This window comes from Limulus polyphemus, unplaced genomic scaffold (genome assembly GCF_000517525.1).
Source record: "Limulus polyphemus unplaced genomic scaffold, Limulus_polyphemus-2.1.2 Scaffold4147, whole genome shotgun sequence".
Lineage (NCBI taxonomy): Eukaryota > Metazoa > Arthropoda > Merostomata > Xiphosura > Limulidae > Limulus > Limulus polyphemus.
This window is the reverse complement of record NW_013669757.1, coordinates 47814-60364: the sequence shown is the minus strand read 5'-3', so window position 1 is coordinate 60364 and position 12551 is coordinate 47814. Positions and strand designations below refer to the sequence as shown.

General features: G+C 32.1%; 1 protein-coding gene across 1 annotated transcript in view; it reads left to right on the top strand.

Annotated features, from left to right (window-relative positions):
* Positions 1–4624: 4624 nt before the first annotated feature.
* LOC106470658 (coiled-coil domain-containing protein 186-like) overlaps positions 4625–12551 on the top strand; it is a gene marked incomplete at its 3' end in the record, with an annotated part of 55573 nt that continues 47646 nt past the window's right edge. Inside the window, exon 1 of the mRNA XM_022399290.1 lies at positions 4625–4929. The remainder of the gene's footprint in view (positions 4930–12551) is intronic.

The window sequence follows — 12551 nt, the reverse complement described above, 5'->3', positions numbered from 1 at the left end:
AAACTAGGTTACCGTAACTTCTACTAAAGTACACTTGGGTCGGACGTACTCGTTGGTAGTACTTAACGTAAACGACTACTATACGTATATATGATATATATATATATATATATGTGTGTGTGTGTGTGTGGTACTGTACATGTATATAGGAATTACATATGATATTATTCATGAGTTCTGTATCTCACAACTGAATAAAACACACAGAGAACACAGCTGTTCGGCAACTAAAGATTCACAAAATAAGAATTTGATCTGGATGTTAAGAAAATGACACTTAAATTGAAACTATCGTTACTGACTATGCCTCATGAGAGGAAGATACAGAGTATCCAGTATTTTCATTGATACTAGCAGCAAAAATGTTTTCAGTTTTGGATTAAGACAAAATATAACTGGGTTCTTTTTATATAACATTCAAACACTAGTTAGTAATATATGTGTTCACCACAAGGAAACAATACAGAAGAAAGCATGGCTTTATATTGATCAGGTGTATGTTTCATAGAAGATTTACTGGACCAGAACATTCATGCGTTTAATTAACACTCGATTATGGTAAACATTTTGACAGTGAATGTTTAAAATCTACTTATGAAGCAGTTTCCAGTTGAAACTGGACTGCTTCAACTTTCAAATGTGCAGTTCTAGCTGAACTCTGATAAACCAAATTGACAAACCATTGTCAGTCCATATTTTTTTTCTATGTAAAAGTACGTTTATGGCTTTTCTGATGATATTGTTTTTAACTAGGCTTTTATGAGGTTTCTTGCTTTAATTATGTTGCTAACCAACCTAAAATTTCATTGCAAAAGGTTATTACTTGCTTGCTTCAGTACAAAGGACTGACTTAAAATTATCGAATGCTGAAACAGAGAAAATGAAAGAAGAGCTATTATTGGTTGATACATCAGGGCATTCAAGGCCTACCCAACAGCAGCTGCACCTACAGTTCCGAAATCAACCATAGAAGCTTCCTAACAAGCAAGGCATTCTAGAGCCCAATCTGCCAGTTTCACAACCTGCACAGCACACTTTGTCAACTAAGACACAGTCACGTATCAAGATGGAGAAGAAGAGGGCAAAAGAAGTAATCAGCATGTTTCAGTGAAATGAACAATTGGGGCTTGTGGGAAAACCTTCCCAGTATTAAAGTCCGCAAAAGCATTCAAGAGACTGAGGATAAATCCTTTAACATCAATCTCTATAATCCAGTTGACCTCCATAATGATGAACGAAAATGTCAGGACATGTACCCCCTCTTTACTGCCCTCATCATTAATGAAGCTATGATACCACATGTAACATTTGTAACTTTTAAAAAACAGTGGTTCACCTTAAACAACACTGCAAAGCTCAGACAGCTAATTAGATGGAAACCTGGACTCCGTATCAGAAAGAGGACGACGAGTTGAATGGCTGGGATAAATCTGACCAACTCAAGGAGGTCATGGAACTTGCAGTTTTATACTAAAATTACAATAGTCAAGAAAGACCTGGCACAGGTATTTGAAATAATACAGAGAACAAAAACAACTAGCTATTAGACTGTGGCCACCTTGATGTTAGATATATAACACACTGCTTCCTTTTTCTTCATAGCAGTTATTTATTCATACCTGTTAAAGTCCAATGAATTCAAGTAAAAAAGACATTATATTGCATTTCTATTATAATTAAATCACACTTTCAACTTCCAGTGAATCTAATTAAAAGACGCTACTCTCTATTTTATTCTCAAATAATACTGAACTAAATTCGTTTAATACTTATTAATTCATATGCTAACTTCAAATGCATTACCAATTGAATAACTGTTTCAGTTTATTCTTATTTACATGGTACTCGCTTTCTACTCACCCCAAAAACTTTCTATATTATAACAACATGCCCTCCCATCAAGTATATATAGTGTTACGACAGCGGTAGTCACGTGACCCTGGTAACATGTCATGAGCTTCTAAAAATTTCATGTCCCTTCGTGAAGTCTCGAGTGTTTACTAGATGTGCGGCATTCTTGTATATAAGACCACCAAGAAGTGATGGCAACAATGTAATTGAATTGCAGACAGAGATAGAGACGGACAATTGAGTCAAGCGCATGAATCGTTCATTGTGAATTATAGCGTTTGTTTAAATTATAGCGTGACTGTAGAAATTAAGTGTATTGAAAAGTTGTATTAAGAAAGAATAAACTAGTTGTATTTAAGAAAGGACTTGTATCACTAAAGTTTCTTCGGGAAGAATTTTTACGGAAAATTAACAAACGAACACATTAAAACATTAAAAACATTAAAAATAAATCTTAAGGCACTTCACTTCTCTTGCGTGGACTGTAAAATTTCTTTAACAATCGCAATACACAAATAAAACAGCATACTAAACTGTCTTTTCAACAAAAATGTTTAGTTGTTTTTCCCTTGTATTATGGTATACAAAGGGTATAGCCTCTTTTCCCACATCATCACTTGTTGTTCTGTCAAAGGGAAAGTTCTTCTTGGATAAGTGACCAAACGAATCCACTGCTTGCTCTATTCTTGGCGAACTTCTGAAGTAGTCTCTACAGAAAGCCTGGACTGTTCCATGGGTTGAATTTCTGCTGGCAACTTCTTCTTTAGGGTTAACTCGTGGTCGTTTCCTCACTGATGTCACTTCAAAGATGATAATCATCATGGATGACCTTTGACCTGTCGTTCTGGGTTCTGTAAACTAGATCATTAATTCTGTTTAGTACAATGTATGGTCCTTTCTAAAACTTAATAAACTTTAGATCTCATTCTGCTTTGTGATGAAAATAGTTTAGCCATAATATGTCATTTCAATGAAATCTAGTCTTATCAGCATTTAAATGTCATAGTGATTTTCCATTTTATAACAAGCTAGTTTAAGTCTTTCTTAAAATTCATGAGAAATTTTCCAACTATTAATCCATCAGGACATGCCAAAGTGTTTTGTTCTAGTACACCCCAATCACTAGATAAAATTCTGTTCCTAATAATACGTAGCATAAGTATTTTACTTTTAGGTGGTTCAGTGATCATCCTTCCTTTTGTCACTTGAAGTCCAACATCTGGTGTGATATTTGCCAGGTAGTGCACAGGGATTTTATGCTCATAGACTGTGAAGCTTGTTGAAGCGAGTTTAACCTCACATCCATATGAAATTAGTTCTCAAAATGCACTCTTCTTTAATGTTAATTACCCACACGTAATGAGGTGTAGAAAAGCTTCCTAGAGTAAGAGTAACTTCTGACTTTTCTCTGGCTGAGAATTTGTATTCACTTGCTGTTCACAACAATACCTCTTCTTTCTTCGCCTATGGTGGCACTTTCCCATCTTTCATTATCAAATCTCGTTTAACAATTATAGCTGTAGAAACAGTATTGATTAGCACACTGCAAGGTTTCAGTTGGAGTATTCCCAGTTAAACTTCATTCCATAAATCCAATTAATTCCTGTTTTCTCAATGTCTGGTTAGCTCTTTGTTGTTCCTTTGATATAGTTGGGGTCTGTACCTTTGGTTCAATAGCAGGTGCTCATTTATTGCAGTCTTGGCTATAATGGCCATGTTTCCCATACTTACAAGTGTTTCATTTTTCTGACATCCTTTGAGAGGTGTTTCTATTCCCTACAACCTTCTGTCTGCAGTTCCTGAAACATCTATTGTATTGTGTGTTTTTCTTCCATTATGTCTAACAACTTGAACTAATGATCCTGTAACTTTTAGGTGGTACCTTTAGTTGCTTCTCTGTAACTTTAACTGCTGAGCTATACTTGAAGATGTACACCTATTTTACTCCAACCTAATTCTCATATCCTCGTCTGTTATTGCATCTATAGTTTGGTTATGTGTCAATGAAACCATCATTTGATAGCGATCATCTAGATAAAATAATTGGGTAAACTTTTACAAATATTCTATAAGTTCGGTTAAGGTCTCTTCTTTCCTCTTTAATCTGTTTCGGAATTTCGGTTTGAATACTTCCATCTAATGTGTTACTTCAAAAACCTCGTGGGATAAAGTAGTTATCAATGCTCATCAAAGTAATCCCACTTCTGACATAAATGTTATAACATGTTTTGTCACTTAGTCAGTTTTTTTTAATTATTTGGTCCATTTAAAGATAATTAATTAATTTCTTCGAAAAAAGTTTGCCACATTCATGCTCATTTTGTAGGACTAACAGACCTGTTTCAATTTCTATTTATAATTTAATGAAAACAAGAAGCTTCATTCTTCTATTTTCTTTGTTTTTAGTACTAGTTTGTTGATCATGTAAATCTATGAAGCAATATATTCTAAAACTCTCAATTTACGAATTGCATCTTAACGAAATTTGGCAAGCTTTTAATAAACATTACAAGTCTGTTGTACATAAAAATGGAGACTTTTTAAAAAAGTATTTATAGTAAAAATTTATCTGTTAATTTACGAAGCATTTATATAGGCATTCAGAGAGCATGTGATTTTCGTATAAGAATAAATATACATTGTGTAACTTAGCGCTTCACAAAACTATAAAAATAAATAAATACAATACACAAACATTGGGCCCTCTACAGGCTATTTAATAAGTTTCTTTTCTGCCAACTGTTCAGTGTTAACTTCAGGCTTACGTTGTATATAAAATTGTATGTATATAGGTATCGTAGATGTACCTGTTGTAGTACGAAACTAGTATGTTCACGTTTGAAAAGTTTTTACAATACGCTTTTGCTTGATTGGTATAATGATGAGTTGAATGTGTTTCTGAATTTGGCTTTGCAAAGTTGAATTGAAAATTTTAACAGTGAACGAACACTGGTATTGGTAAAAGTAGGACTGTTGTTGGACCCGTTGGAGATACTGCTACCCGTACAACATTTACTATAGTACATATACGAAACGGTTCCATTCTAATGCAGAAATGTAGACCCTAACGATGTTACTGTTAGTATTTTACACTTATTTTAACTTTTAAGCATAATTTATACACAAATTATAGTTTTTTCAGCTTTATTTTTAGTTTGGTTACATGTTTTGTTGCTAAGTATATACCACTTTATCCTTAGATTTCCAACATGACTGTTCAATTGAACTTGAACAGTTGAAGTTGAATGTAGCTTTAGTTTTGTAAGGTAATATGAATTATAATGAAGAGGCATTGAACCTGACCTAGATTAGTAATGTTGTTAATATTTTTACATATTTAAGTGTTATAAGTTGTAATTTTGTTACATTGTTACAGCACTTTTTATGTTAACATTTTATTCAAATATTTTGAACAAGCTATTGGAAATACACCTCGCTCAAACATAATTGATGTAGGACGTTAGTCATTAGCAGTTACTAGTCATGGTTAGTGGCACTGTTTCTCACTGTTAAGTTTGACGTCTCCTTTGACACTGGATGTTAGAAGCAAAGGCAGAAACATAAACATGATAGGACTTCAAATGAGTGTTGCATGCTTATGTTAGTGGGGTAAGAAAATCTATAATATCTGTTTCTTTGTTTTGTAACATAACACTTAACACAACTTCTGAGCCTTTTCAGTTAAAACACTTCGTCCTGTCAAACCAGGTTTTAATTTTAGGTTTTTTTAATGGAGATTCAATTTAGAATGTTGTTTAAAACAGTAAGTTTCTCTACTAGGATTATTCCAAGAATGGAGGAGTTTTCATATGAGGACAGGTTAAGGTTCTTAAAATTATTTTCACTTAAGAAAAGAAAGGCACAGGGAATCTTATAGAAGGAATGGATTTGATTTATACATCATCTTTTGTGTGTTTTTAATGGCAAAAGTGGTAGAACCGAGGGACGTACATTTCAGATTTCACAAGGTAAACGTAATCTGCTAACTAGGCAGATTTTATTTTCCAAACAGGATTATCAGCCTTTGTAGATTTCTTTCAGTTGTGGTAAATGCAACAGCATTGGGAATGCAACAGAATTTTTTATCTCGAACACCTTTGAGAGACTTAGTTACACCACTGCATTAGTCATCCAAATTTTGCCAACTTTCATTGGTAAACTTTTATTTTTTAGTTTCATGAAAAACTTATTATAAATGCATTGTTTTATAAGATAGAGAGAGGGTGTAGTAAATTAATCTTTTTTTGAGATATATTACAATGTGCAAATTTTATTCTAGTTATTGATTGTACTAGAGAAGTCTGTGAGAATAATAATTAAAGAATGACTTAATTCCATCATATTGGCAGCTAATTTTGTCACTAGTGCTTAATTTGTGTTTATAAGTGTGTATAGTTGTGTAAGATAATTGTATAATTTTTTCTGATTTGATAAACATGTATTTTAAGAAATTTATGGGTTCATGTTATAAACATATATTTTAAGATAAAGTTTGATGTGTCCATATTGCTTATTTCTTAAATTAACTAGGATTTCTTTATGAAAATCTTAACTTCATGCATATCAGCAGACTTCAACAGGTCCAATGCATATTCTCTAAAATTAGCAGAATAGTTTTCATTTGGAGTATTGTGTGCAGTTTCAGTCCAGATATCTTAGTTTTGACATTGATTTATTGGAGAAGATTTAGAGGAATGTTACTACATGTAGGATGATTTTGGAGATGTCTCAATTGTCATTTGAAAATAGGTTCAAGTCTCTTTTGAAAGGAGAAAGATCAGGTCTGAACTGATTAAACTGTTATGATTAAGTGAATTGAAAAAATTGAGACATCAGATTGTTTGGTATTAAATTCCGAGGGCAAGAAGATAAGTGGTAATAAGTTTAAGATTTGAAAAGTTCAGAAATGCCTTCAGTTGGGCAATTTTATTTCTTCACCAGGTTGGTTAATTATTGTAACAATTTTTTATCTAGAATAATAGAGTATGAAAGTACAGAAGTTTATGAAAATTACTGATTAATATTTGGGGGATCAGAGCTTGATTTAATGACTAGTTTTCTGGTTATTGAAGGAGGTTGGGTGTCGTAATGTCACACACAGACTTTTGGTCCTTCATGCTCAGCTTGCATACCCAACTTGAACGAAAGAAAAAAAACTTTCAGCACTGGCTCATAACCATTTTGTGCTTGTTATAGTTTTCATGGTATAACTATTAAATTAGAAAGGTAATGTTAACAAAATTTGGTAGATTTTCAGTAAACATTACAACGCTTTCATACACAAAATATCAATTTAGTCTTATGGTTTGTAGAGCAATGTTTTTCTCATGTCTTTTTTTTTTCACATGTTGTCTATCTGTCATGCAAAGTAATATTCATTTTAAGACATAAAATACTTTTATGCATTAGAGAATTTTGAAATTTGACATGCAAAATCATTATAATGTCCAGATAGTTATCAAACATTTCTTAAGAAAAAACTTTATATTTTATCCGTTATTTTCAGTAATTAATCTCTATATGGGTTCGGTAGATTTGACCAATCTCACAACCACCGTAAAAAATTAAGAAATAAATATAAATTATGCCTCTTTCTTATTTTATATTCTAGCTTGTCAATATTTTGACTTCACAAACATCTAATTTGACCCAGTGCTACATTCAACATACCACGTGACACACAAAAATCAATGTTTATCTCTGTTTTTTTAATATTTGATTTTAATATAAGAAATTGAGTAATATAGAGTACTAAAATTTGAATTATAATCTACAGTTTGATACCAAACTTATTGACATAAGTTCATGAAATAGTAGTTAAATAAAATTTTGAATGTGAGTCAGCAAACAAGATGACATGGCCTGTAACTGTGACCTGTCTTGAAAGGGTTGACCCATCTTTTATTTCTCAGTTAATTATTTATTACTTTTTAAAGTGCCTGTCTCCACTACTGCCAATCACTCTATTAGAAAAATAAAACTGGTTGTAACAGACTAAACAAAATGTCGTTACAACCAGGGTCAAACAAAAAAACAGTTTATTAGAATATAACAACACAATTCCAAAATAAAACTTTCAAACAACTAGAATGCAAATTTTATCACTTATTTAAAATATAAAAAAAAATGTTTAAACTTGTGCCTGTTAATAAATAATACAACATAAATCTCTATGTTATTAATTTAAATAGATATCAGAAGAAGAAAAAACCTAATTTTCCAGAGAATAATACAATGTTCCAAAATTAAATCACTTCTCAAAATCAATAACATCTATTTCACTAATACTCAGTTTTTGTCTATCCTGAACATATGAACCTTACTATCTAAATGTGCTTTCTTACGTGCTTTATTTCAATGGATGTAAACAAAAGTCTGATGTAAATATACTTTAGTAGACATTTTGTACAACATTAAATTCTTAACAAAGGTTTTAGAAAGATCTAACGTTAGGTCATAGAATAAGGTTATAAGTTTATTTATTGATAGTATTAAGTATGGTAAAGTATAGCCCTAACTAAACTGATGGAAAAACTGTACAAAAGTTACCGTGTTACTATATCTCTTTATCAAACATGGCCTTACTTAATAAAGGCATAACTAATATTAAGCCTAAGACAAGTGGACTTATAGATTTCGATGTTTGTGATTAGGATTCCTTTGTATTATTATAGAAATCCTGTATTTAAAGAAGTACTATTGCATTAAAGACACTACTTTGACTGCCAATGTTCTGTGGGTCTGTGCTAGTCAAGCAATAGTTAGCAGTAATTCTTTCTAACTATATCTCATGAACTAACTCGTTTAAGGTCAAGGAAGGGTTTTTATTTAGTGGTTAGACCATGAGGTTACATCTCATTTGACTAGCTATTACTATAAATCAACATAATTTTTCACAACATTAATATCTGTAAGCTAGGGGATGCTCATGTCAGTATCCTAATACAAACAAACATTCTCAAAATCAACATGTTTTAGATAGAAGGTGAGTTAACACTTTAATGTGACTAAAACTTCATACTTGAACTAAACAATAGAAGGAATAATAAGTGTATGGTAAACAAAACGATGAAATAAAAGTTTAATTTGCTGTCTTAACTAGAGCTTTGCCCATCTCTTTCAAATCGTAATTCTGTAGCTTCTCATACTATCAGAGGCCTTTATACTGTTGATTCCCTGGATAATCTCAGGTTATATTTTACCATTCTTTTGTCAAGAAAATATAAGAAATCTTAACCTGTCACCTTAAGACAATCCTTCCATCCCAGGAATCATCCTGTGGTATTATTCTGAACCATTTTTATTAAAATGATATCTTTTCTTAGATAAGATCAAAACTGTATACGGTATTCCAAGTGAGGCTTAAATAACTAATAATCTGTACACAAATTTAATAACTTCTTTTGACAATATCTATATGTAGACATTGGAGTTATGATAGTTTTTCAGGTAGCACAAGAGCACTGTATCATTGACTTGAATAATTTACAAACTCTGCCAAGATCTGATCTTTAGTCAAGTTGAGTTTGTTCCCAAATGATATCATATTATCTGTATTTTATGATATATTGAATGTATGATCCAAATTATGGTAACCCATATGTATTATCTTGCACTCTACAATTAAGGTCATTTGTCCAACTAACCAACTGATTCAAGTCATTCTGTAATACCTGAGAATTTTCAGTACTGCTAGAAATAATTGGATGTTTGTCATGTATGTGCAAACTTTACTACTTATTCCCCTGTATATATATATATATATATATCATTATTGTAAATAAGAAGAAAGCAAAAGTCCAAACACTATCTCTCTAGGCACTCCACTAGTAATAATGGTCCGATTTTACTGGTCTTTATCAGTAACAATTGTTTGCTTTATCTCTACCTACTGTCCTTCAGTTCAGTTTACTAGTCCTACCCCAACCCCCACCAATGTGATTTTCTTAGCTAATCATTTGTGTGTCACCTCATCGAAAGCTTGCTGGAAATCTAAGTGCAACAAGTGTACACCATTTCCATCATCCAGATAACATGTAAAATCTTCAAAATATTTAACAGCAAGATTTTCCATTAGTGAATCCATGTTGGCTTTTTTATGACATTATATTTCACTAAATGATTTTGCAAGGTGTCTTTCTTGAGTCTAGACATGTTTCCCACTACAGAAGTAAAACTAACTGTTCTATAATTTCCAGTGTAATTGTATCACCTCATTCAAAAATAGGAGTGACATTAGAAACTCTCCAATCTCCAGGCACTTGCCCATTGTCTAGTGACCTACCAAAAATGAAAGGGAGGGGCGCTTATAGATCTGATCTTTGACATCCTTTAAAACCCTGTAAAAGATTTTCTTTATGTGTTTCTAAATTTTTTTATTTATTGCTATCAGATTAATATATACATGGTTCATGTCCAATGCAGTATTTTGCACTGAATACAGGAATATCAATAATATCTTTGCTTGTAAACTCAGAAGAGAAGAAGAAATATAATAGCTTAGCTATCTCATAGTCTTAATAAAACATTACCATCAGCATCCTTTCAGGGCCCAGTCTCCATTCTAATATTTTGCTTACATTTAACATACTTAAAAAAAATCCTTGCTGTTAGTTTTAACATCATCACCACCCAGTGATTTCTCATATACTCATTTGGATTTTTGAATCCCATTTTTAACCAAATCCTAGCATTTTTGTAACAATGTCATTCTATCTATCTATTGATTTAAACTTTTTAAACTTACAGCATTTATACCTGATTTTCTGCTTTCTCTTATTAGTAAGCAAATTAAGCTTGTCCAGCTCTGTTATCTTGAATTAAAAGCAATAAGTTTTTTTTAATCTGTCCAGCATCTCATTTTAACTCATAACCCCAGTTCACTAATAATCTTGTCTCATAATCTCAGAATTGACTTTCTGATAATGAGGAATTAGAATTTCATTTTCTTACTTCTGCTCTAGGGACCATAACCTCATTAGTGGTTAACAATAAATCTAAAATGGCATCCTCTCTGATTAGCCTTCTAACCATTTGGTTTGAGGAAACCATTGTGAATGACATGGAGGACTAAAGCATTCTGATGATCTTGTCGTGGGCTGGCTGGGGCAATACATGTAGACATGTGTATGGGTGGGAGTTTGTTAAAGGCTCGTGACACGAGCAAGAAATTCCATTATAGTTGTGCATGAGGTAATAGCTCTTGATGCAGAGGGGTATCTGTCTATCTGAAAAGATTCTCAGATAAGGAGAAACTTAACTAAGCTCATTTTTCTGTAACGGTACTAGTTTCTTAACTGTAGGAAGATACAAATCTGATGCTCAGCATTTTTAGAATTAGAGCTAGACTTACTGCTATAATTTGCTGCATTAATACAAAGTTTTCACTTATTAAACATTGTCAGAACTACATATATGCTTTTGTCATAACATGTCGAGGTAATTTTAAAAAGTGAAGAAACCCTCTACATTGAAAAACTTTTTCTTATAGTCATTTCAAATACAATTTATTTTATCTTATTCCAAATCAGTCACACTAACTTAATTTAAATATTACAAGTTTTTTAAATAAAAATAATAATGTCAGTTGTAAGCAAACACTGAATTAACTCAGTATTCCTACTGTAAATCTATCTGTGTTGTTAATGTAATATATGAATGAATATATAACAAGTTGAATGAAGAGTGTTCCCTGCTTGAAAAGGATGTTGTCCCCCACCAGTTGCTTTCCCAATAGGTAACCCCCAGTCTCATGGAAGTCGTACTCCATGAGCTTTCCCTTTTTGTTACTATTTCAGAAAGAATTTGTCTTTGTGGTTGATCAGCACTGACCTCTCCTCCATGTTCAGTGTGGGATTCTAGCTGTTAGTGGTGCAGAGAGGTAAGTAACATTTCTTAAGTTAACATTTTCCATATATATATACAGATAGTTACCTCTCTGCATCACCTTCTCACCATTCCTCTCCATTTCTGTGCCTTGTTAACTCTTTCAGTTTGAGCTTGGTCCTTGGGGCCGACCTTGTAACCATTTTGTGCTTGCTATAGTTTTCATGCTATAACTTTTAAATTAGTAAGTGAATGTTAATGAAATTTGGCAGATTATCAATGCTTTCATACTCAAAATATCACTTTTTTTTATAAAGTCTTAAGGTTTCTAGAGTAATGTTTTTCTCGTGCTTTTTTCATTTCACATATTGCCCATCTATCATGCAAAGTAATTTTCATTTTAAGATTAAAAATACTTTTATGCATCAGAAAATTTTGAAATTTCACATTCGAAATCTTTATAATATCCAGATAGTTATCAAACATTTCTTAAGAAAAAGCTTTATTTTTCATCTGTTATTTTCATTAAATCTCTGTACAGGTTCGGTAGGTTTGACCAATCTCGCAAACACCGTAAAAATTAGGAAATAAATATAAATTATGCCACTTTCGTTCTGGAATGAACACAAATTATAACACGTAAATGTAAATTTTTAGACTAAATAGCTTAAATCTCATAGCATTATACATTTATGTATATTTATTATTTTTATTATATTGACCTTTCAGCCGTGCCTGGCTAACAATACGGAAGTTACAATGACATGGCTCACGTGCACTCATGTTACCGATCAAATAACAAAAAACTGACCTTTGCTTTGTGCAAAGTAACTTGTCTTGGCTATGTTTTAGTAGACTAGTATTTTGCAAAATAC